This window comes from Bubalus bubalis, chromosome 3 (genome assembly GCF_019923935.1).
Source record: "Bubalus bubalis isolate 160015118507 breed Murrah chromosome 3, NDDB_SH_1, whole genome shotgun sequence".
In the NCBI taxonomy this organism is placed as follows: Eukaryota; Metazoa; Chordata; class Mammalia; order Artiodactyla; family Bovidae; genus Bubalus; species Bubalus bubalis.
The window spans coordinates 107718508-107743896 of record NC_059159.1 but is presented as its reverse complement, the minus strand read 5'-3'; the positions used below and the strand labels follow the sequence as shown (position 1 = coordinate 107743896).

The following is a 25389-nucleotide window of genomic DNA, read 5'->3' as shown; positions in this document are numbered from 1 at the left end:
ATCCCAGGGAATGCCAATACTTAAGGAAGATCCCAGGGAATGCCAATACTTAGGAGGCAAGCTTAAGACCCCAGGGTAGAGATAAAAGAGAAACTGCCAGAAGGGAAAGAAAAAAATCCACTGCAGTAAGGTGTCCAAAAAGTCAAGAGAAGAATGAATTTCAGAAGGGACGAACAGCCAACATGGAACTTTGAAGAGTTCAGTTAAGAACAGAAGATGTTCACCAAGAAGAGAACCACAGATCATCCTGGCCAGAGCTGTCTCAATAACAAGATAGGCTTGGGAGGTTAGATGACAGCACGTGACTGGGAGGTGAGGCAGCGCTTCATCGTATGCCTGTTTATAATAACATAGGATGGAAACCATTGCTCTCCAAGACTGGAGAACTGTTAAATTACAGCAGTTCAAAATTATATAAGGAAGTCTGTATAGCAACAAGGATAATAACAAAATAATAACCAATGAGAAAGGGTACAAATAGCGTCTATCCTCGGGACTTCCCTTCAGTCCAGCAGTTAAGACTCTGCACTTTCACTGTCACGGCCCAGGCTGGCTGGGGAACTAAGATCTCACAAGCACACAGTGCGGCAAAAACACCAACCAAACAAAAATACTATCTATCCTGATGGCAATAACAAAAAATTACTATATATATATAAAAGAATTGGAAAGTATATGAGAACATGATTTGATGAATGGTTAGGACTGTGTATACTTTTCTTTTTTAATTGTAGTTATTGTTTATGAGATGTTTTAACACTTGTCATTACGTATTACAGTGTATAAAGTCTTTAAAGCAGGGTCAGAGGACCTCAAATAACTGTAAAAACCAAACACTTTTAATCAGATTTCCTCAAGAACATTAAGATTTGGGGATAAACACACACACACACACACACACACACACACATATTTGCAACATGATTTTATACAGTATCATTAAATGGGAGCAAAGGACCCCGACATGAAAAGTTTCCAGGCTAACTAAGCAATTGAGTTGGCCTGTACACTGGTTGGTGGATTAGAATCATGAAGGCACTCCCAGGACTTCCCTGGTGGTCCAGTCGTTAGGACTTGGCTTTCCAACGCAGGGAAAGTTTCCGGTGCAGTTTCCCACATGACTTGCAGGCAAAAAAAACCAACACAAAACATAAACAACAGAAGCAACATTATAACAAATGCAATAAATACTTTTTAAATGGCCCACATTATAATGATACTTTCCTTCAATAAGTGTTTCTTGAATGGCTAGCAGGTACCCTGGGGTAGGTGTATAGCAGATAAAGGCAGTATACAACAAGGGGCTTGCTCAGAGCATGATGAAGAGAAAGACATGTACACAAACGATGACAGGGCACAAGAACTGCTCGAGTACATGCATGATTTAGGTGCTGACAGGTAAAACTCTGCCTGAAGGAAGGGTACTTTTCAGGAGAAAAGGCCTGGCATTCCTTTCCCTTCCCAAGCCAAACAACCATACCAGTAACTGTGCATATTCACTTAAAGGACGCCTCCTTCCATAAGCAGTCACCTCACATCCCCTAAAAGAACATCCAGGAGAGAAGCATTCAAAGTTCTGCTCTGCCCCAAGCCTTCACATTTCGTTATTTAATGATGTTACTCTCGCTAACTTTCCAAGTTCGTTAACTCCACGTGCAGGCACCTAGGAATGGCCCTGTGAGCACACAGCGAGAAGGCGACTGTTTGGAAGCCAGGAAGGGGGCCCTCACTGAGGACCGAGTCTGACAGCACCTTGATCTTGGACTTCGCAGCCTCCAGAACTGTGAGAAGTAAACGTCTGTTGTTTAAGCACCCTGTCTGCGGTGTCCTGCTGTGGCAGCCTGGGCTAAGGCAGCCTCCGTGTCCTCTATGCGTGGACCCTGCTGCTTTTCTCCAGGCTCAGCCCAGCCTGCACTCTCCCAAGCTCACTTCCTGGAGCTGCACCGGCCTTTCTTTGCAGTTGTTGCTCTTGAGACCCTGCCAAGCTCATTCCTGCCCCAGAGCCTTTGTTGGAGCTTCTCTGCCTGGACCACAAAGCCAGCTCCTGCTTAGATTTCTCTTTCCATCTAAAGTAGAAAGCATCCCTTGAGGTTACTACCAGGAAATGATGCCCTCAGGAGAAAGCCAAGTTTAAATTAAAGCAAGGTGGAGTTCAGCTGAATGTTTCATTTACAGTGAAACAAGGGTTTCAGAGAGCCCAGTGCAGGGTATGAAAGGGTGGGAATGGTAGATGGTCTATTTAGGGGATGGGAAGACCAGAGAGGAACAATAGCAGGAAGGGAGAGTAGCCCAAGAAAGGGCTCCCTCTTTTTAATCATCATCATCATCATTATTACCACTGATAATATGTTGCATTGCTGCTATTATCACTACAATGAAAAGATATTACAGTAAGTACAAAGAGGATGAAAATATCAGTAATCAGACTTACAGGGAAAGAAAGTTTTCAGTTCTAAATGGATGGTGGCTTCTACTTGCCTCTCCTCTCACTGCCAATGGTACAAACTCCAAACCCCAGCATACCCCACCCTGTTCCTACCCTCCATCCTGTGTAAGGACTGGGCAGTGTTTCTGGCCATGATGGGTTCACCTGGCCACAAAGTTGACAGAAGAATTAGCTGTGCAACTCAGAATCAGCTGGATGGATTACAAGTCTGAGGAGGCCCTGGAACGGTGCTGGGGGGAGTTCTGGTTGGAAGGAGGTGGCTGTGGTCTGGGCTGACCTCAGAGTGCCATACTGTGGATGGGCAGGCTTCTAGGAAACTTACGGAGCTGACCTGGGTATATTCAGCCTGCTCAACAGGAGTTGAGATACAGCATAATCCAAGTCCAATCCTGGAGATCATAGAAGCACTTTCTGGGATGTGGTTTCATCTGGACAGACCCTGCTGCAGAGCACGCTCTGCCTGTGGAGAGCCCTCTCCTCCTGACAAGGTGTCCTGGATCCTAAAGGCACTGTGCTCTGTGTTTTGACATCTTTAATTATTTTTACTACTATTTATATTGCAGAGTATTTTATATATATCCACACTCTTCAGGGAGAGGTGCCATTTGTTAATACCCCATCAAAAACCCCAGAAACCTGGATTAAAAAGTAATTGATTAAATGCACATTATGTGCCACAAATCCTTCAAACACTATTTTAACTCATTTAATGTAAATCCTTCCATCACCCCGTATATTTGGTATTAGTGCCCTGTTTTAAGATGAGGAAACAGCTTCCCAGAGGAAAACAGCTTGTCCAAGGGCATCACCGAGTAGATGATGGATAAGACTCTAAACCTATCAGACTCAAAGTCCATTCTCATCACTGCTCTCCTGTCCCTCAGTTCATTGTCTACAGCAATAAGACAACTGCACAGAGTTGGGGTAGAGGTTGGTCTTTGGTTGTTGTTATTGTTGTTTTCCTTTCGGTTCTTTTTAACAGACATAAGAGGGCTTCTGCTGACACAACAACTGAACAAATAATGCTGGGGAATCATATTTGTGAAAATCTTCCTGTGCAATATTAAAAAGGTAAATACCACAAATGTCATTTGACTCCACCAATGAGCTAATAGCTAGTACGGATATGAGAGGTGGACCGTAAAGAAAGCTGAGTGCCAAAGAAATGATGCTTTGGAACTGTGGTACTGTGGATGATTCTTGAGAGTCACTTGGACAGCAAGGAGATCAAACCAGTCAATTCTAAAGGAAATCAACCCTGAATATTCATTGGAAGGACTGATGCTGAAGCTAAAACTTCAATACTTCAGTCACCTGATGTGACGAGCCAACTCATTGGAAAAGACCCTGATGTTGGGAAAGATTGAGGGCAGGAAGAGAAGGGGGCAACAGAGGATGAGATGGTTGGAGGGCATCACTGACTCAGGACATGAGTTTGAACAAATTCTGGGAGACAGTGAAGGACAGGGAAGTCTGGCATGCTGCAGTCCACGGGGTTGCAGAGAATCAGACACGACTGAATGACTAAACAACAACACTGAGCTAGGAATTAGAACCCTGAAATCAAATATGATTCTAGCGTCTAAGAATTCTCGAATTTCCTCTCCCCAAATAAGTTTCTTAAAAAAAAATAAACCTTTAATAAGGCAAAATTTTTCCTTTTTAAGGGAAAAAAGTCCTCATCTCCCATGCAAGGGAGGGAATCTAAGGTGAGAGTGGCCCAGGGGACTGTCTGTGTGATACACAAGTCCTCCAGGGAGCCCCGAGGGGCCTCTGGCAACTTGAATTGGTTAATCCTGTAGCACTAAGAATTCAGTACCCCAGACCAACACAGATTATAATTGTTGAAGTGTCTCCTTGATTGTCAAAGAATCCTCAGATCTGAAAGGGGCCTTAGAAAAAAAGCTGTTAAGTTTTCCAGGGCAGCCATACAAAATAGTACAGGCCTCTGAAAACAAAGGAAGCCGGTCCTGGGAAAGGCAAATCCAAGAGGCATTCTATAAAAACTTGAAAACACATAACATACATTTCTATGAAGACAGCTTCTTGATGATAAGAATCACCTGAGGCAACCCAGGTCCCTCCCTGAGATCCTGATTCAGTGGGGCTGAGAAGGGCCCCCGGGGAATTTTACATTGCAGCACTGTACCCAGCAGGTGAATCTTATCATCAGGGAAGTTTAAGAAATTCTGCTAAAGGGACATTGTTACAATTCTCTGACAAAAGATAACAAGGTTTCCAAGGCAGGTAAAACATTCATTTTGAAGGTCAGAAAATAATTCTCCCGTGGGAAAGGATCAGGGGAAGGGATAGTTACTGATTTGGGGATAGACATGTACACACTGCTAAATTTAAAATGGATAACCAACAAGGACCTACTGTATAGCACATGGAACTCTGCTCAATGTTATGTAGCAGCCTGGCTGGGAGGGGAGTTTGGCGGAGAATGGATACATGTATATGTATGGCTGAGTCCTTCTACTGTTCACCTGAAGCTCTCACAACATTGTTAATAAGCTATGCCATGCGAGTTCAGCCATGTTCGACTCTTTGTGACCCCACAGACTGTAGCCTGCCAAGTTCCTCTGTCCATGGGATTTTCCAGGCAAGAATACTGGAATGGGTTGCCATTTCCTCCTCCAGGGGACCTTCCCAACTAAGGGATCCAGCCCACATCTTCTGCGGCTACTGCATTGGCAGGCACATCCTTTATCACTGAGCCACCAGGGTTATTAATACCATTGTTGTTAATCAGTTATACCCCAAAACAAAATTAAAATTTTAGAAAAAAGAAAAGAATTCTCTTCTTGCAAAATGTCTTTGGCTTACAAAAAGGTCAGATGTTATAATCCTCTTGGTATGTTGATTTGCATACATATTTGTATATACACATATATTTGAGTTTCAGTTATTTTAAAATAAATGATGCTTATTTACACAAACCATACCACAGATCACACACACACACATACACACACACACACAAAAGAATAGTAAAATGCAATTAAAATGTCACAATCTAGAGCAAACTACTGTTAAATAACTGGATGAGCATCCTTCCAGGTACCTGCATGCATAGGTAAGCATGTAGATATCATATATAACATTATACATCTGACGCTATACTAGACATGCCCTTTTGCCACCTGTTTTTTCTACAGAGGAATAGGCAATTTTTTCATGGCAATATAGTTCTATATCATCACTTTTCCGTGTGTGTGTTAGTCACTCAGTCACGTCCGACTCTTTGCAACACCATGGACTGTAGCCCACAAGTCTCCTCTGTCCATGGAATTCTTCAGGCAAGAATACTGGAGTGGGAAGCTGCATAATATTCCCATTTGTATGAAGATACCATAATTTGCTGAATAAATACTTCAAAGTTCTTTAAAAAAATGGTATAGAGCAGAGATCCCTAACCTCCAGGCTGTGAATGGGTATTGGGCCACAACCTATTAGGAACCAGGCCACACAGTAGGACGTGAGTGGCTGGACAGCTAGCAAAGCTTCATTTGCTGCTCATCATCACTGGCATTACCACCTGACCCACCATCCCACCCCACCACCATGGTCCATGGAAAAATTTTCTTTCACAAAATTGGTCCCTGGTGCCAAAAAGTTTGGGGACCACTGGTATAGAGGACAAGGTAAAAATCAGATGGATGAAATTCCTAAGATTTATTTTCCATAGATAATGAGAAAGCAAGTAGTTTGTAAGTTGTTGTTCTTTAGCTGCTAAGTCATGTCTGACTCTTTTGCAACCCCATGGACTCTAGACTGCCAGGTTCCTCTGTCCATGGGATTTCCCAGCCAAGAACACTGGAATGAGTTGCCATGTCCTTCTTTCTCCAGGGGATGTTCCTGACCCAGAGATCCAACCCAAGTCTCCTGCATTGAGGCAGATTCTTTACCACTGTGCCACCTGGAAAGTCCCATGGTTTGTAAGACTCAGGCACAATTCATAAGATGTATATAGTATAGATAATATGTTAGTAAGATATGTTAAAAATAAAATAGAATAAATGAAGTGCTTTTGTGTTAAGTATAGATGAAAATAAAGAAACAAATAAGAATGTCACTTATAAATGGAAGAGTTCCAATGAAGGACAAAGTAAATCTTAAATATTAATATTTAATAAAGCCACAAGAAAAGCCCAATAAAATATTAATAAATGTACTAAATATCTAACTTACAATTTTATTTATATTATTAATAAATATTTCCTAATAAAATATTAATAATACATAATAAAGCCCAGTTCATGTTGCCTCTAGATTGACAGCTATGTCATCCCTAAATGGACCACCCATTGGTGACACCCATTATGTTCAATTCTGGCCACATGTATACTCTGCCCCCAAATGCAGGCAAATTACTATTGAGCTACAGATACTGGCCAAGTATACTTGGCCTGCATCCCTCCTATGGGGCAAGCCTATGCTGGCTTCAGACACCTTCTATCTGCTAAGCCTCCTGTTCAACCTCAAATCTGGTCTCTGTGACCACACCATCACTGGGGAAAGCTAACACCGCACAGAGACAGGACATGTGAAGACTGCAAGCATAGGATTCCAGAGTGTAGAGACTTTTCACCTTATTTATACCCTCACCTAATTATGTTAAAAGTGTTCGAATCCTTTCCCCTTGCATCTCAAAGCATGTTTCCAAGGGGAATAAATCGTGTGACTGGAACAACTGACTTTGTTCTCTGAGCCTTTCCATCTCATAATCTCTGGAAGAGTTTCCTTGGCGGTATACTTGGAGGCTAAGACTGCATCAAAGTTAGTTACTTCCCACACTTCTAAAGTAATGGAGAGAAGCAAGCAGAGTGGGGGACCATCATGACTAAAATTACACACGTAGAAGGTACATCAAATTCTTTGCTAGTCTGGGCCATGAGGGTAAGGGTAACACGAAGTGCAATCTTTCATTTAATTTCAGGAATGTATCGGGTTTTCAGCTTTTCTTGCCTCCAAAATTATTATGTAAGTTTTTAAATAAATCAATCACACTTTATTTTCAAGGGATTCTGATATTTATATTTTATACACTAAATCACATAAGCAGTTTTAGCTACTCTTCCCAAAGACATTTTATTTTTCACCAATCTTCTCTCTCCCTGATCTATTTCTAGCTCTCCTGGAACCATCCTCCACTTGCTAAAGTATTTTGATTCTTGTTCTAAATCTTGCCATAAGTATCCTACTGAGCTAAAGCCATCAGAAGAGACAAATTTAACTTTAACATAGTACGATGGCTCTTTCAAAGTGTGTTGACAGTTATTTTAGTTGCCAGACTTAAGATCTGAACTAAAAAACATCATATATGTAATTATTTTGATTTTTTGACTATCAATAATTATATCACAAATATCCATGTTGAATATGAATAATTATAATCAATCATGTATCTTTTTCAAAAATCAGTAATTTTTTTCAAATATCAATAAAATTAGAATTAGGTAGGGGAATTCCTATCTAGGGTGTTTCGTCTAATCTCACTGTACAATCAGATTACCTCTAAATAAATCAAAACTTTGGCTGAACTGAAACATGCTATCACCAACCACTCAACTAATGAAAATGTGAGGTATCAAAATCAGGACTCCAGTGATAACACCCTTCCCAACCAGAAGCTAATTACATCACTTTTTTTTTTTTTTTTTTTTAATTTTTGGCTATGCTGAGTCTTCGTTGCAGCACACAGGCTCTAGTGTACACAGGCTCAGCTGCCCCCGCAGCATGTGGGACCTCAGTTCCTTGACCAGGGATTGAACCGGAGTCCCCTCCTTTGGAAGGCAGATTCTTAACCACTGGACCACTCAGGAAGTCCCTGCATTATTTTATTATAATGGGAATCATAAAATAAGCTGCCTCCAGTCTTCCTCACGCAGTCACAGTACCAGGGGTCCAGTACAGGTAGCACAGACACAATGTAACTGTTGATTGAAATCATTTCCTGAGGCAGTGCTGTGCGTAGCCCTGTGCCTGTGTGTCTAGCCCAGAGGGTACCTGAAACCAGTTACTGGATCCTGAGTGGCTGGAATATGAGGAGGAGGAAGTGCTGAATAGAGAGGCAGGTGGAGGAGAGGAAAAAGGGTGGTAAGTTCAGAGATTCCTTTTAAAAAATGTGGCTGTGAAAAGCAAGAGAGGGGCAGGGCTCTAGGTTCACAGGCCCCTGGTATGTGACCTAGTATGTGTCTGACTCTTTGTGACCCCACGGACTGTAGCCCACCAGGCCCCCCTGTCCATGGGGTCTTCCAGGCAAGAATACTAGGACTGTACCCCACCAGGCTCCCCTGTCCATGGGATCTTCCAGGCAAGAATACTAGAGTAGGTTGCCATTTCCTTCTCTAAGGGATCTTCCAACACAGGGATCTAACCTGCGTTTCCTACATTGGCAGGCACATTCTTTACTACTGTGCCATCTGGGAATCCCTTTCACCAGCTCCTGGTGGTGGTGGTGGTGGTTTACTTGCTAAGTCATGTCTGATTCTTGCGACCCCATGGACTGTAGCCCACCAGGTACCTCTGTCCTTGGGATCTTCCAGGCAAGAATACTAGGACTGTAGCCCACCAGGCTCGTCTGTCCATGGGATCTTCCAGGCAAGAATACTAGGACTGTAGCCCACCAGGCTCCTCTGTCCATGGGATCTTCCAGGCAAGAATACTAGGATAGTAGCCCACCAGGCTCCTCTGTCCATGGGATCTTCCAGGCAAGAATACTAGGACTGTAGCCCATCAGGCTCTGTCCATAGGATCTTCCAGGCTAGGACTGTAGCCCACCAGGCTCCTCTGTCCATGGGATCTTCCAGGCAAGAATACTAGGACTGTAGCCCACCAGGCTCCCCTGTCCATGGGATCTTCGAGGCAAGAATATTAGGACTGTATCCCACCAGGCCCCTCTGTCCATGGGACCTTCCAGGCAAGAATACTACAGTAGGCTGCCATTTCCTTCTCTAAGGGATCTTCCAACACAGGGATCTCACCCGCATTTCCTGCATCGGCAGGCAGATTCTTTACTATTGCACCATTTGGGAATCCCTTTCACCAGCTCCTGGTGGTGGTGGTGGTGGTGGTTTACTCGCTGAGTCATGTCTGATTCTTGCGACCCCGTGGACTGTAGCCCTGCCAGGCTTCTCTGTCCATGGAATTCTCCAGGCAAGAATACTGGAGTGGGTTGCCATTTCCTTCTCCATCACAAGCTCCCAGTCATGTTTTAATTCTTAGGTTTTGGGTTCTCTAAAGCATTCAGGAGTATAATTAAATTTATGTTTCAGAACCTAGGTTGAATATTACTCATCTCTAATATATGCTATACTTAAAATATCCAGACATCTCAGATTTCCAGAGATAGGCAAATGGCTACCATTCCGTCTTGTTGACTTCATGAGTGAAGCACGCACTCTAATTTTTGTTTGGAAAACATATTAGACTATAATTACAGCATTCAAAAGTGGGAACAAACACTTATTTTTATTTTTCTTCCACTTCAATAGTACACAAATTTCTCATGATGAAATTTTGCTTAAATTGCTAAAGTGACAAAAATCTTTGTACATAAGTATTTGGGGCAATGCTCTTTCATTATATATACTTAAAGAAGAAAATATGGAATTATTGTGTGAGTACTGACAAAACTACTTGTCTAAAATCTCCACAGCTAGACAATTAAGTCGCTTGAATCCCTGAATGCTGAAACAATTCCAAGTAAAGGTACTTAAAATACAAGTGCATAACTAAACACATTGCTTAAAAATATTTAGGTTGGTTTGAGAAGGAAATTAAGACTAGGACATTTGTACTCTGATAACCTGTGTATTTATAGGTAGTGGTGGTTTAGTCACCAAGCTGTATCTGACTCTTGCAATGCCATGGACTGTAGCCCACCAGGCTCCTCTGTCCATACAATTTCCCAGGCAAGAATAGTGGAGTGTGTTCCCGTTTCCTTCTCCAGGCAATCTTCCTGACCCAGGGATCAAACCCACATCTTCTGCATTGTAGGCGGATTCTTTACCACTGAGCCACCAGGGAAGCCCATATGCATAGGGATTTAATGTTTTAATAGCAATGAATTTTTAATTTCATATACTCCAGTGGCCCCCAACCTTTATGGCACCAGGGACCAGTTTTGCAGAAGACCATTTTTCCACAGACTGAGGGTGGGGGTGGAGTGGGGAATGGTTTCAGGATGATTCAAGAGCATTATATTCATTGTGCATTTTATTACTATCATTAATATATATCAGCTCCACCTCAGATCATCAGCATTAGATCCTGGAGGGTGGGGATCCTTGATATAATCTGGTAATTTCCCACCACTCTCCTTAAACAGGCAGGATAGGAAACTGACACATAAAAATATCTGACCCAGAAACTCAAGAATTAGAAATAAACAGGCTATCGGCTTGGTATCCTGATCTCCACACCACTGCTTTTCCCAGTGAACCATGAGCAGACATAGCAGGAAAAAAAAAAAAAAGGAAAAGCCAGTAAACAAAGTGAAGCGCTGGGTGAAAGAGCACACGATGAACCAGATCTGGGTTTCAACAAACCCCGGTTCTGCTACTTCTCAGGTTTAACGTATGCCACTGCCACTATTCAGCTGTTTCTGAGCCATCAAAATGGCAAGTTACACAGCTGGACCTAACGGTCGTGAGATTTATGTAAACCCTCTAAGTTTCCATCACTGCATCTGTAAAATGGTACAGTGAGTTGTATGATGTCTCCCCAGATTTCACACGTTGAAGTCCCAGCTCTCCCTACCTCAGAATATGATCTTGTTTGGAATCAGGATCCTTACAGAGCCAATCAAGTTAAAGTGAGGTCTTTAGCGGGGGCCCTAATGCAGTGTGACTGCTATCTTAAAATGGGTAAATTTAGACAGAGAGACACACATATTGGAAGATGACCACCTTCTAGCTAAGGAGAGAGGCCTGGAACAGATCCTTCCCTCTTAACTCTCAGAAGGAACCAATCCTGCCAGCACCTTGATTTCAGACTTCTAGCCTCTCAAACTATCAGTTCAGCTCAGTTGCTCAGCCATGTAATACAAACTACGAGACGATACATTATTGTTTATACCACCCAGTCTGCGATAGGTCTTTATTTTTTTACTGCAGCCCTAGGAAACTAATACAAATTAAGATTATAGTCAGACTCATATCTCATAGGTGGGTCTGAGAATTAAATGAAAAACAATGCAATTAAATATTTAGTACAGTACCGAGTATACTGTAATAAGCTCCCAAATAAATATAAGGTTTTCATCTTTATTACTGTAAGTTGATACTTCATATCAGAATTACAATGGAACTCTCACCACAAACAACTTTTCTTCTCACAGTACAGCATCTCTAGGCCTCTGAGGTACAGCCTGTCCTCCCCACGTTTTTCTTCCCCTCTCTGCACACCTGGCCAACAACTTACCCTCCTCAGGAGCCTCCTCGCACATAATCACTGCTCAGGCCTTCTGCTCTGCAGCCCTTTTCACACAGCAGTGTAATTACTGATCTCAAATTAGACTCCCAAGTCCCCCAGACAAGCCTTTACATTCCTCTTAGCTTTCCTCAGGCCGTGTGAGCCTGTGAGGTGCTCATTACATGTTTGAGGAAAGAATCTCTTCACCACAGGCAGGGAAACTGGCCACACACTATCTACAAACAAGCCCAGACTCTAAGATAGCTGTTAAAAGTACTGTCCAGGTTAGTGGTTCTCAAAGTGTGGTGGGGAAACCTGAAGCATCAGCCTGGATGGGAGCTTGCTAGCAATGCAAGTATCCTGGGCCTCACCCCAGGGACTGAAGCCGCAACTCTAGGGGGGGAACCCAGGAATCTGTGTTTTAACAAGCCCTCCAGGCGACTGATGCAGCTAAAGTTTGTGAGCTACTGTTCTGTCTCCAATTCCAAGTGAAGGGGTTGGGCTGCTGGTTGTGAGCTCCCCAGGAATTCCTACAGAAGAGGAGTCCCAGGGGAGAGGGGACCACAGCAGGGCTCCCGGGGCACAGAAGCAACAGTTTTTAATTTTCACTTTCAACTCACTTATCTATACCCATATTATGGGAAGAGCTGGTGACATCTCTAAACTGTTACTATCTAAATTACCTAGCAATGAGAATCCATGTCTAGGAAGTGAGGCTCTGTCCAGACTCTGAGCATCCTTCCCGAAAGCAAAGAGGCAAAGATGATTTTGCCACATCAGAAAACTGAACTCCAAAGCCCCTTAAAGTAGCAACAAACAAGTGCCGGGCAAATAGTGCTCTCCAAAGACTTTAAGATAGTAAAGCAGGGCAGCTGCAGTAGAAGCTGATGATGAGAAACAGGTAAAGGGCCTTCAGGGACCCTCCTCCATCCATGCCAGACATTGCTAATGGGTCACAAAATTCTTACTCAACAAACGTGGACAGTATCTGCATGCTAAGTTGCTTCAATCACGTCCAACTCTTTGTGAACATATGGACATAGCCCACCAGACTCCTCTGTCCATGGGATTCTCCAGGCAAGAATACTAGAGTGGGTTGCTGTGCCCTCCTCCAGGGGATCTTCCCAACCCAGGGAATGAACCTGTGTCTCTTAAGTCTCCTGCATTAGCAGGTAGGTTCTTGACCACTAGCACCAGTTGGGACAGTATCTACAAATCTTTAACTCCAGGCAGCCATTATCAATTGATCTGACCTGGCCCTTGCGAAAAACCCATTACTATCCTAGTTTAGGAGTTAAATCCTCAAGTTCTGTAGCTGCTATTATAGGAATCTCACTGTACTTGGGAATCAGAGGCTATGCAATCTTGGGGAAACCATTTAAAATCTTTGAATCTCAATTTCCTTATTTGCAAAAGGGAGCTGGCAATAGCTCCTTCAGAATGGTCTGAGGATAAACAAGATGGATGAAAGTCCCTTGTCCAGTCCCTGGCAAATAAAAAGCTCTTAATAAATGTCCGCTGGATTTGAAGCTACAGCCATGTGGAGAAAACCGCACCACCCAAGCTTGCCTGCAGCTAATTCACCCAGAAACCCAGGTTTCAGTGTTTATCTATGAAGGAGCTGTGGAGTAAGATGCTGGCTTGGGAAAACAAACTGATGTTGCAGCGTATGTGGTCACTAGTATAGGCAATCAGAACCATGGAGACATTTATCAGGAAGAGCTTGTTTGAGTCCTTGTCCAAAGACAATGCCAGCGCCAGCTCCTCCTTTGCCATATCCATACTGGACCTCTAAAATCATTTGACTAAAGCAACAGATCCTACCCAGAAATCTACTTTCAGAAAAACCACTTCCAGGGTTGGGGCAAGCATCTGTCTTCTTATGTTTGGAATGTTTAAAAGCTCCATAGAGAACATCTCAGTAAACAAAACCCAGTCCTACCTAGCCTTGTTAGTTCAGTGGAAACTGAGGAATTCCCCACTCAAGTGTCCCCATTTGGACAACCAGATGCCAAGAAAGGCCTTGGTGTGTGACCGATGCTTGCTATATGTTAACTCATTCAGCTTCATGTTAACAAGCCCTTTTTACAGATAAAGGATCTGGAGCTCAGACATTAAGACGATCACGCAGTCAGAAGGCAGGAACACTAGGATTTGAAGAGCTAGCTGCCAGTCACACTCCACTAAATTCCAACACTGATATGAAGCTGGAATCCACCCAGTAAGGTCCTCAAGTTTAAACAGACAGGAATTTTGAAACAAACACATGAAAAAAAAAATTCTAACCCCATTCTAGCAGCCATGAAGTAGCCTATAACCAGGGGTTAAAGTGTAACTAAGAACAAATACATCCCAGCATCTGTCAAAATAGAATTTAATACCTTGTAAATCCCATTTAATTCGTACTTAAAACTGAATCAGTCAATAGATAATACTCAGCCCTTTTTCTAAAAGCCTGTACGTAATTAATCTTTAGAAGCCAGTGTGACTGATGTCTTTTTTATTTTCAGCAAAGCACTTTCCACTGTTATATAATTTTGCTATGTCGAAGATAATGGAAAAAATGTGACCTACCAGAATGACTTATAAACCCTACACATCAAAATACCTTGGTATGCATTTATTCTGAATAATGAGGGTTAGACCTAGACCATAAATGCAGGTAAGATCTTTCTCAGCTTTGGGAAACAGGCCATTACAATTCAATTTTCTTGGCTATTATACAATTTCATTACCAGCAACATCGAATAGGGTGGCCTTGACTTGTAGGATGTGAGATTAGGATGTGAGATTATTTAATCAAACTAGGCCAGTAACTAAGCTGATGAGAGACCAAAAGGCAAGTACCGGGTAAAGCAGGCTGTCTGCTGGCACGTGTCTGTGTTTCCTGGAGCCCTTGTGCCAAGAGGTGCAGCTGGGATGCCAATCCCACTCACAAGGAGATGACAGCAAGGTAGTACTTCGCACCCTGAAAAAGACACTACTGTTAAAATTCAGCACGGTCATTCCCAGTTTGGTGAGATGCTTGAAACACACTGAAATTCACATTCTGTAGCGTTTACCCACCTACATTATGGCTTTCAATATATTCACAGACTTGTGCAACCATGACCACAATCCATTTTAGGACATTTTCATTACTTCAAAATAGAAACCATTTAATCCCCCAATTCCCCCCTCCTCCCAGCTGTAGACAACCACCAATCTAATTTTGTCTCTATAGAGTCACCCCTTCTAGAGATTTCATATAAATGAACTCATACATGATCTTTTGTGACTGGTTTCTTTCACTTGGTATAAAATTTTCAAGTTGCATCCAGGGTGTAGCCTGTGTCAGAACCCACTCCATTGTATGGATATATCATAGTTTACTTATCCACTTTACAGCTGATGGACATTTGGCTTGGTTGTTTCCACTTTTTAGCTATTATGCTCAAACGTGTACATGGACCTAGCTTTCATTTCTCTCAGCTATATATCTAGGAGTGCAATTGCTGTCCTGTTCTTCAAAAAAGGAAAAAAAAAAAAAAGAGTAAAGAATTCACTTTTGGTGGGGGGAGGGGGTACTTCCCTGGCAGTCCAGAGGTGACACAGTGGTAAAGAATCTGCCTGCCAATGCAAGAGACACAGGAGATGTGGGTTTGATCCCTGGGTCGAGAAGATCCCCTGGAGTAGGAAATGGCAACCCACTCCAGTATTCTTGCCTGGAAAATCCCATGGACGGAGAAGCCTGGCAGGCTATAGTGCCTGGGGTCACGAAGAGTCGGACACGACTGAGCACATACATGTCATGTCATGTCTCTGGGGGTCCAGTGCTTAAGACTCTGCGCTCCCAATGCAGGAGGAGTGGGTCAACCCCTAATCAGGGAACTAACACCCCACATGCTGTAAGGTGCAACCAAAATAAACAAACAAACAAAAAATTCATTTTTTAGGTTAAAAAAAAAATACCCAGCAGGTGATAAAACATCTAGGGGAAACTTTTTTTAATTTTGGTAAAATACACTTAACTTAAATTCATCATTTTAAGGTATACAATAGAAAAAACATTTTCAACTAAAAGGGAATTACAATACTGGCTTGTCTCTATATTTATACATGTGGGTTTCCCCCAATCAGAAAAGATGGCAGATACTTTTTATTTTAACCCCTCATCCCAAGACAATCCAAGAAAATGCTTTCTGGACATTTTTATGCATCCTGCCTGTGCCTTTCAAACAGCACAAGAGGCAAGCTCCTTTCTGGGTGGGGCTGGAAACGCAGCAGCCTCATATGGGGACACATCCAGTGGGAGGAGGAATGTGCTTCTCTCCAGTTTCGCACATACTCCTCTGTCTGCTAGACAAAGTGATATTGTGGCATCTGTGCAAAACACTCCCTACACAATGGAACAGAAATCAGAGAGTGTCCATTTTATTTGTGCAGGCAGGAGACCCATTTCCCTTCTCCAAGGACCAGCAGGAAATGTGGGTACAGGCTAATGCAGGGACATCTGGATATCCTACAAAGCAAGCAGCAGGATTAGAGCCCGGCCCATGTACCATTTCTGTTATTACTTCCCACAATAAGTAAATGCCCAGCAAATCAAGATGGACTTGCTTATGCTTTGGGCCTTAGCATGAAATTTTCCTACGTGTATCAACGCCAAAGAGAGTTTTGCCTCTTTCACTGAAATGGCTTGCTTTTGAATTAAGTCAGTTTTCTGCATTGTGACAACATCCTGATTTTAACTATCTTTTACGATACTGCCTGAAGTTTCTGACATATATAGAAACTCAAATAACAATCAGCCATTTCTGAAATACAAACTATTGACTAGTGGTAGTTGCTCAGTCGTGTCTGACTCTTTGCGACCTCATGGACTGTAGCCCCCCAGGCTCCTCTGTCCATGGAATTCTCCAGGCAAGAATACTGGAGTGGGGTGCCATTTCCTTCTCCAACACTGACTAGGGCTACCTTTAAATTAAGGAAAAGCTTGGAAGAAAACTAAATACACTTGGTATTCAATAGTATTGACAAATATGTAAAATTTTTGTCAGGTAACATGAGTTAGTGCTGGAAAACTTCACAAAATTTTAAAAGGAAAATCCATAAGTGGCTCAATAATCAGATGCCAACTCATGCCATACATCATGTGAGAGCTTAGTTTCCCAACCAGGAATTGAACCTATGCAGCCTCCGTTGAGGGCATGGAGTCTTAACCACTGGACCACCAGGGCAGTCCCTGGATGTCAATTTTTTTCTCTACTTGTCGCTATTTTTTAAATAATTTATTTTTATTGTTGGTTACACATGGTCTTGGTTGCTGCACACAGGCTTTCTCCAGTTGTGGCAAGTGGGGCTACTCTTTGTTATGGCGCACGGGCTTCTCGTTGTGGTGGCTTCTCTTATTGCAGGGTCTGGGCACATGGGCTTCAGTAGTTGCAGTTTGCGGGCTCTAGAGCGCGAGCTCAGAAGTTGTGGCACACCAGGCTTTATTGCTCCGCGACATGTGACATCTTTCCAGACCAGGGATTGAACCTATGTCCCTTGCATTGGCAGGCAGATTCTTCTCCACTGTACCACCAGGGAAGTCCTAGGGCTATTTTAAAACCGTAAGCAATGGCAAAATATTTGCCAGTGTACCTATCGTGTTGGGCACTGGGGTCAATAAACACATGTGCAAGTTATCCAATCTGTGCTTCAATAAACTTGCAACATTCAGTCAACTGGTTGGCAGCTGGTTTTGACCTATCATATGATTAGTTAGTAGAGTAGACACCCCAGCACAGCTCTGTTTGCAGAAGCAAGACAAAGTACTAAAAGGAGGAAGGGGCTGGTAGTGAAAGAATTCCTTGAGGTCTTGAAAACTTAATCATGACCTGACTTCCAATTATGTTCTAAAACCCAAAAGGAGCTGCTCATAATTACTCTGCAGTATTACATGTATGTTGCAGCAACTGGAATAGTTCTGGAAAAGAATGAAAGGGAAAGAATCCTTGTAAGAAATATTGGCCCCACTATTTAGTCAACCAGCTCAAGAGAAATCTCCAGTCAGAATGCTTGTCGGCAGATTTCCCTCCGTAGAAGCACAACTTATCACCTACCTTCTAACCACTGAGATGTCTAACAGCTGCAGGGAGAGGAGGTATTTGGACAAAATTTTTAGGAAGGTCAGAGAACCGTGAGGTCAAGAGGGAACAAGTAGGATATCATGGAAAGGGCTGCTCTAGATGCTTGTTCCTCCAAGTGTGGTCATGGACCATCCACTGGGTGGGCATCACCAAAGCTGACAATATCACCTACAAGCATATTCAAATGCAGACTCTCAGGCCCCACCACATCTACAGCATTAGAACCTGCATCTTAATAGAGTGGTTCATATGCACATGAAAGGGCAAGAAATAAGATATCAAGGTGCCGCTGAAGGATTTAGAACTTATTTACAAAATTAAACAGTAGGAGATAAGATGCCTCCTAAGATGCCAAGAAAGGAGAGTTTACTACAAGGTTAGTGAAGGATATTAATATGTCCACAGAAAGGCTGTGTCAAGTGATAAAGTCAGCAAACAAAAAAATGAGGATCAGCAAAATACTATTTTGTCCACGTATATTCAAAGAACTCAAAGTATTATAAGGAAGATCTTGACCTGAGATGCAGAGATATTTCATCAGGCTTAAACAAAAATTTTTTTTAAGGGAATTAAAAAAAAAAAAGGAACACTCAACTCTCCTTATTAAGGATCACTTTGGAATGAATGCTTTGACTTCTGTTTGGCTAGACTTGGGAAATTGAGGATAACCAGAGGTGGTTCTACCTAGGGCATTTACTCATTTTGATGGCTGGAAAAGGTTATCTCCAAAAAGAAATGAATAATGTGGCAGTCAATTTATACATCTGAGTCATGCATGTTTGTTTAGAGTGAATCCTTTAATGACTGGTCCTGAGCCAGAAACTAAGAACATCCAGTTGCTGTCTGAGGGCTAAGTCTTCGATCACGATGACTCAAATGAGGCTGTTTCACACTTGTAAAATTTGAAGACTAAATTATAACTAAGGAATGGCAAAGATATATAGCATGTGTATTGCAGTTTCCCAGTTGTCCAAATTATATGTCTAGAACAAGTATCACTCATTATTCACAATATTCCATACTTGGCCTGGGGATCCTCCCTAACTTGATCCTCTGTTATCCACCCATCAACAGGTTTTGGCATGATATATGAAGCTTGCCTGCCATCCTTGACAAAAGGTCCTCCCAGCTCTACATTTCTGTCATTTTGGGACAAAGAGTTATGCCCAATCTCTAGGGGCTACTTGAAGAATCACAATTTGGTCATTACAACATGTTTTCCATAGCTGTCACTAAACACTGACCCACATCACCTCTCCTAGGGTCACTCTATACCTCTTGCACCCTCTGCACATATATACACTTCCTTTTACTTTCAGGTAGGTAGGTAGATTTAGTCACTAAGTCGTGTCCGACTCTCGTGACCCCGGGGACTATGGGGACCCCACTAGGCTTCTCTGTCCATGGGGATTCTCCAGGCAACTGGAGTGGGTTGCCATTTCCTTCTCTAGGGGAGATTCCCGACCCAGGGATTGAACCCAGGTCTCCTGCACTGGCAAGCAGACTCTACCTTCTGAGCCACCAGGGCAGCAAAATCATCATCATCATCTTGCTGCCTCAGGATTCCATTCTAAAGCACCTCTGAAATTTCCCAAAGAAACATCTAGTTTGTTTCCAATAAAAACTACTTTCTAGTGTCAAAGAGGATCTGCCTAATTCAAGTGTCTCAACAGCAATACTATGCAATACTATGGACATTTTGCACTGGATAATTCTTTATTGCATGGTGGATGGGAGTGGGGAGGGAGGCAGGGAGTGCTGTCCTGTCCATTGTAGGAGGCTGGGCAGCATCCCAGGTCTCTACCTGCTAGATACCAGTACCACCTCCACCCTCCCAGGGTTGGAACAACCAAAACTCTAACCAGAAATTGCCAAATATCCTTTAGGGGACAATTCCTGCCACTGCACCTCCTCCCTTGCAAACTACTGACTTAAATCATTATATAGGAACTTCTAAAAGTTCCACCTTTCAGAAGGTAGAACTATGGATCACAATTTTTCTTCTATATTTCTGAATGTATATTGTTTATATGATAAAAATAAGCTAGAGACTATTTTCTTTTTATTTTTAATTTTTTTTTCTATTTTCTTTTAAAAAGAAATACCATTAGCTACACAGATACCTCAAGCTGATCCCTGAGTGAATGCCAAGTGTTTGGCTTGTTCAGTTTAAAAATTGAATTCAGTCCCTGCATGTGCATCATACAGGAACTTTCAGTTAAACTTCTCAACGTGTAAAAGACACAAAAGAGGGACTTCAGAGAAGAAAATCAGAACTGAAGCCTCTTAACCCTTCTTCAACTGGTAGATCGAGGCGGGGGGATGGGGGGGCTCTGAAGAAAGACATGTTGAAGAAAAGACTGCTGCTTCAAGAGAAGTAATTACCTGAAAAAGTCTGCATGTACACTTCAGTCAGAAAAATACTTGCATTGTTGGAAAAAAAATGAGGCGCAATTTACTTCCTTTCAAGAACTGCTACATTAATAGACCATGTAAAAATTTTTTCAAAATCATAAAATTAAAATATCTGAATGCAAAAATGGGCTCAAAACACATGCATTCCTTCATCTTCTTGACTGCTAGACCAGGAATTTCCTTAAAATTATACATTAATTTCATTACTAACTACTTTAATTCAGTTTGGGGAGACCATATCTGCCAGAAAGAAACGATCTGCATTTATTGAGACAACACAAATTTGGAATGCGAGCTCAGGCTGAACTTGAAATAGAGTTTAACTTTAGCCATAAAAAAAAAAAAAGGTAGTGGGCTTAGAAAATGAATAATGATAAACAAGATATATATATATATAAATTGCTTTGGGGAGTAGTGTTATTTAAAATTCTGATGAGAATTAAACAAATGGGAGGTTAACTACAAAAAAGGAAAAGAAAGAAACAAGTTCCCAATGAAGAACTCGACATCTATTACCCTCATGAGAGGGATGACCCTTGAGTCCACCTGGGCCCCCAAACACACACACAAAGCACCTTCTGGTCTCCTCTGCTTACCCAGGTTGCTGCCAAAGGTTCGCGTGTCTTCTGCTCTCAGGTAAAAGTTCTCTTTTGTTAAGTGGAGTGATGCCCACTGCTGCTTCCAGAATAGTCATATATTTCTTGTACCTCATCTTGTCCCTCTCAGTACAAGGTCAAGGAAATTTGGGGCAGTGTTCCGCTGAAGCAGATGAAGTAATCTTTGCAACACTGGAAGCCGCTCTACTTTTAGATGCTCAGTGCATCCCCAGCCAGTGCTATTAAACTCTACTGTGGGGGGTAAGGCGTGGGGGCGAGGCCAAGGCCAAACCACAGATAAATAAATAAATAAAAGCCTTGTTCAGATTTCCCTGCAATGTCAGTATTATGTAAGGCTAGAGAATTTTGAATAAAGCACTAATGAAAATGATTTGCAGGATGATGGTGGTTCTAAATGCAGCGATCTAATGTACACTCCCCAATTAATCCGCACATAAATCTTTTGAGGCCACTAATCCTTCAAGTACTAATGGCACAGGAGGTGATTTATCTCAAGGTCTGGTAATAATTGATCCAAAAAGCCTGCATGCCTCTGGGTGAACTAAAATCAGAAGCAGATCTGCTCCTTCTACAAATATGCTGCTGCTGCTGCTAAGTCACTTCAGTCGTGTCCGACTCTGTGCGACCCCAGAGACGGCAGTCCACCAGGCTCCACGTCCCTGGGATTCTCCAGGCAAGAACACTGGAGTGGGTTGCCATTTCCTTCTCTGGTGCATGAAAGTGAAAAGTGAAAGTGAAGTCGCTCAGTCATGTCCGACTCCTAGCGACCCCATGGACTGCAGCCTACCAGGCTCCTCCGTCCATGGGATTTTCCAGACAAGAGTACAGGAGTGGGGTGCCATCGCCTTCTCCGTCTACAAATATACCTCTCTCTAAAACACTGCACTTGACACTGAAGAAGGGAGTTCCAGTTGTCATTTATGGTAATGCATTTCTGCTGCTGCTGCTGCTGCTAAATCTCTTCAGTCGTGTCTGACTCTGTGGGACACCATAGACGGCAGCCCACCAGGATCCCCCATCCCTGGGATTCTCCAGGCAAGAACACTGGAGTGGGTTGCCATTTCCTTCTCCAATGCATGGAAGTGAAAAGTGAAAGTGAAGTCACTCAGTCATGTCCGAGTCTCAGCGACCCCACGGAGTGCAGCCCACCAGGCTCCTCTGTCCATGGGATTTTCCAGGCAAGAGTACTGGAGTGGGGTGCCATTGCCTTCTCCGAATGCATTTCTACATGCTATAAACTTTCTGCTTGAGTCAGTTGCAAAGCAAAGATTAATTGAGAAACAATTTTTTTCTCTTTAATTATCTTTTTTTATAAGTTTTTTTTTTTTTAAATATGGAACATCTTTAAGTCTTTATTGAATTTGTTACAATATTGCTTCTGGTTTAGGTTTTGTTTTTCTAGCCAGAGGAATGTGGGATCTTAGCTTCCTGACTAGGGATTGAACCCATGCTCCTACATTGAAAGGCAACATGCTAACCACTGATGGCCAAGGAAGTCCCCAAATATCTTTACCTCTAAAACCCAGCATGGGTGAGCTCTGCTAGCATGAAAATAAGGCTGTTAGAAGATATTCAGAACCTAACCCTCTCCCTTTTTTAAATGTCTCCTCTTAGCCTTAAGGACTTTTCTTACCCTTTTTCCATGGGGTAAAGGTGGATGCTCCATCATAGGGGTCCATCTAATGGGTCATGGTACACAGGACCCAAACTGGGTGGACTAGCCTTCCCTGGGATGAAAATAAGACTTTCAGAGAGAAATGTCCCCTTTCTACCGGTGTTGACAACCAGGGCTGATAGGAAGTTAGAGCTGCTGGCAATCATGCTCCCCACCAGGTAGAGGGGGGGGTCACCACTAGCTAATAAGAAAAACAGTATGAGGAGAAATGTGATGACATCACTTGAGTTTCTGAATCCAGCTATGCCTGACCATGCTAGGAGGTATCTGGTACATTTTTACTGAGATAATGAATTCATTTTTGTGAAACTTAGTTTTAATTGAGTTTTTGTTATTCTGAAAGAGTTCTGATTTACATGCCTCCTTGACCACTTCTTCAAGCTGTTTTCTATTTAATGCAATGTAAGTTCTACTGCTACTTATCTAAACAAATGCATACACAGAAGGGAAGTAAAATCGAGGAGCATCGTCCTATAATACTTCTGACTAACCTAGACATTCACAATTAATAAGTGTCCCAAGTCCATGTCCCCCAAATTGTGAACTCTTCTTCCACAAAATCTCTTTCTTGATAGCAAATTTCATTTTTTTTTTTAATCTAAGGAACCTAAAACAGTGGTCTCCAAAGTGGGTGCATATACCAATAATCTTTGGGGTGTGGAAAGAAAATATTAAACCATCTATTTCTTTTTTGTCTCTTGTCCATTAAAATTTTAGTTTGAGCATTTGTTATTAAATATTTGTAATGTTTGCTTTTGGAACTAATATATTTTAAATTACATAAAAGTATAATTCTGTGTGTGTGTGTGTGTGTGTGTGTGTGTGTATTTTGCCACACAGCATGTGGGATCTTAGTTACCAACCAGAAGTTGAACCTGTGTTCCCTGCAGTAGAAACCTGGAGTCTTAACCACCAGGGAAGTCCCCAACGTATATAATTTATAAAGTTATATACTCATATATATTATAGAGTATGCTTAAAAATCTGATGGGGTGTATGAGCAAAGAAGTTTCATGGTCAGTAACTTAACCCTTCAACTGCTTTCTAAACCTCAATTTTCCTCTTGATGAAAGGACTGAACTGATAAGCGCTAAATTATTTTCCAATAATAGTAACAGACTATGAGCCTCCACTTCCCGATTATAATATTATAGTCAGCCCTCCATATCCATAGATTACTATCCACAGATAAAACCTACCTTGGACTGAAAATATTGGGAGAGGGGGATTTCAGAAAGTTCCAAAAGGCAAAACTTGAGTTTGCCTAGCTCTGGCAACTATAGGATGTAGCATTTACATTGTACTCACAACTATTTACACAGAATCTACAAACACAAGCTGGAATCAAGATTGCCGGAAGAAATATCAATAACCTCAGATATGCAGATGACACCACCCTTATGGCAGAAAGTGAAGAGGAACTAAAAAGCCTCTTGATGAAAGTGAAAGAAGAGAGTTAAAAAGTTGGCTTAAAGCTCAACATTCAGAAAACAAAGATCATGGCATCCAGTCCCATCACTTCATGGGAAATAGATGGGGAAACAGTGGAAACAGTGTCAGACTATCTTTTTGGGCTCCAAAATCACTGCAGATGGTGACTGCAGCCATGAAATTAAAAGACGTTTACTCCTTGGAAGGAAAGTTATGACCAACCTAGACAGCATATTAAAAAGCAGAGACATTACTTTGCCAACAAAGGTCCATCTAGTCAAGGCTATGGTTTTTCCTGTGGTCATGTATGGATGTGAGAGTTGGACTGTGAAGAAGGCTGAGCGCCGAAGAATTGATGCTTTTGAACTGTGGGGTTGGAGAAGATTTTTGAGAGTCCCTTGGACTGCAAGGAGATCCAACCAGTCCATTCTGAAGGAGATCAGCCCTGGGATTTCTTTGGAAGGAATGATGCTAAAGCTGAAACTCCAGTACTTTGGCCACCTCATGTGAAGAGTTGACTCATTGGAAAAGACTCTGATGCTGGGAGGGATTGGGGGCAGGAGGAGAAGGGGACGACAGAGGATGAGATGGCTGGATGGCATCACTGACTCGATGGACGTGAGTCTGGGTGAACTTCGGGAGTTGGTGATGGACAGGGAGGCCTGGCGTGCAGCGATTCACGGGGTCGCAAAGAGTAGGACACAACTGAGCGACTGAACTGAACTAAACATTGTAGTTACAACTATTTATGCATCATTTACACTATTAGATATTATAAGTAATTTAGAGATGATTTAAAGTATACAAGAGAATAGGTTGCACATTGTTTGCAAATACTATGTCATTTTATATAAGGTATTTGAGCATCTCTGGGTGTCGGTATCCTTGGGGGTCCTGGACCCAATCTCCCATGGATACTGTACTATAACTGACCACAAGTAAGAAGTGAAGACAAAGGACAAACCATTTGGTCTTGAAATATTTCATTTTCATAGTATTCATGAATATTACTCCCACTGGTTGTTCTACAAACAATTAGTACCAGTCAGTCACTGGAATTCTTTTACAGGCTGAACTTAGTTGGCTACAGCTGTCACTGCTCAAAAAAGCTCTAATACAGCCCTCATTTAATCATACAGGATGGTGTAATTATACTTACATAACAGTCTTTGTTCTAACAATTTGTATTCCTAATGACGTGCAATAAAAATTACTACACAACCCTCTCAAACAATAAATGAAGTCTGAGTTACCAACAACAAAAAAGCAAGC

The 25389-nt window shown here is 42.2% G+C and overlaps 1 protein-coding gene across 4 annotated transcripts in view; it reads right to left on the bottom strand.

The window, feature by feature from the left end:
* Positions 1–25389, bottom strand: part of TJP2 (tight junction protein 2) — a 128872-nt gene that overhangs the window by 84255 nt on the left and 19228 nt on the right. For 3 of the 4 annotated variants that reach the window (XM_044939934.2, XM_045165058.1, XM_045165059.1), the window contains exon 1: positions 14714–14834. The exons of the other annotated variant lie outside the window; for it this stretch is intronic. The gene's annotated coding sequence lies outside the window, so the exon portion shown is untranslated. Of the gene's footprint in view, positions 1–14713; positions 14835–25389 lie in introns of those variants that run through there. 4 annotated transcript variants of the gene reach the window in all.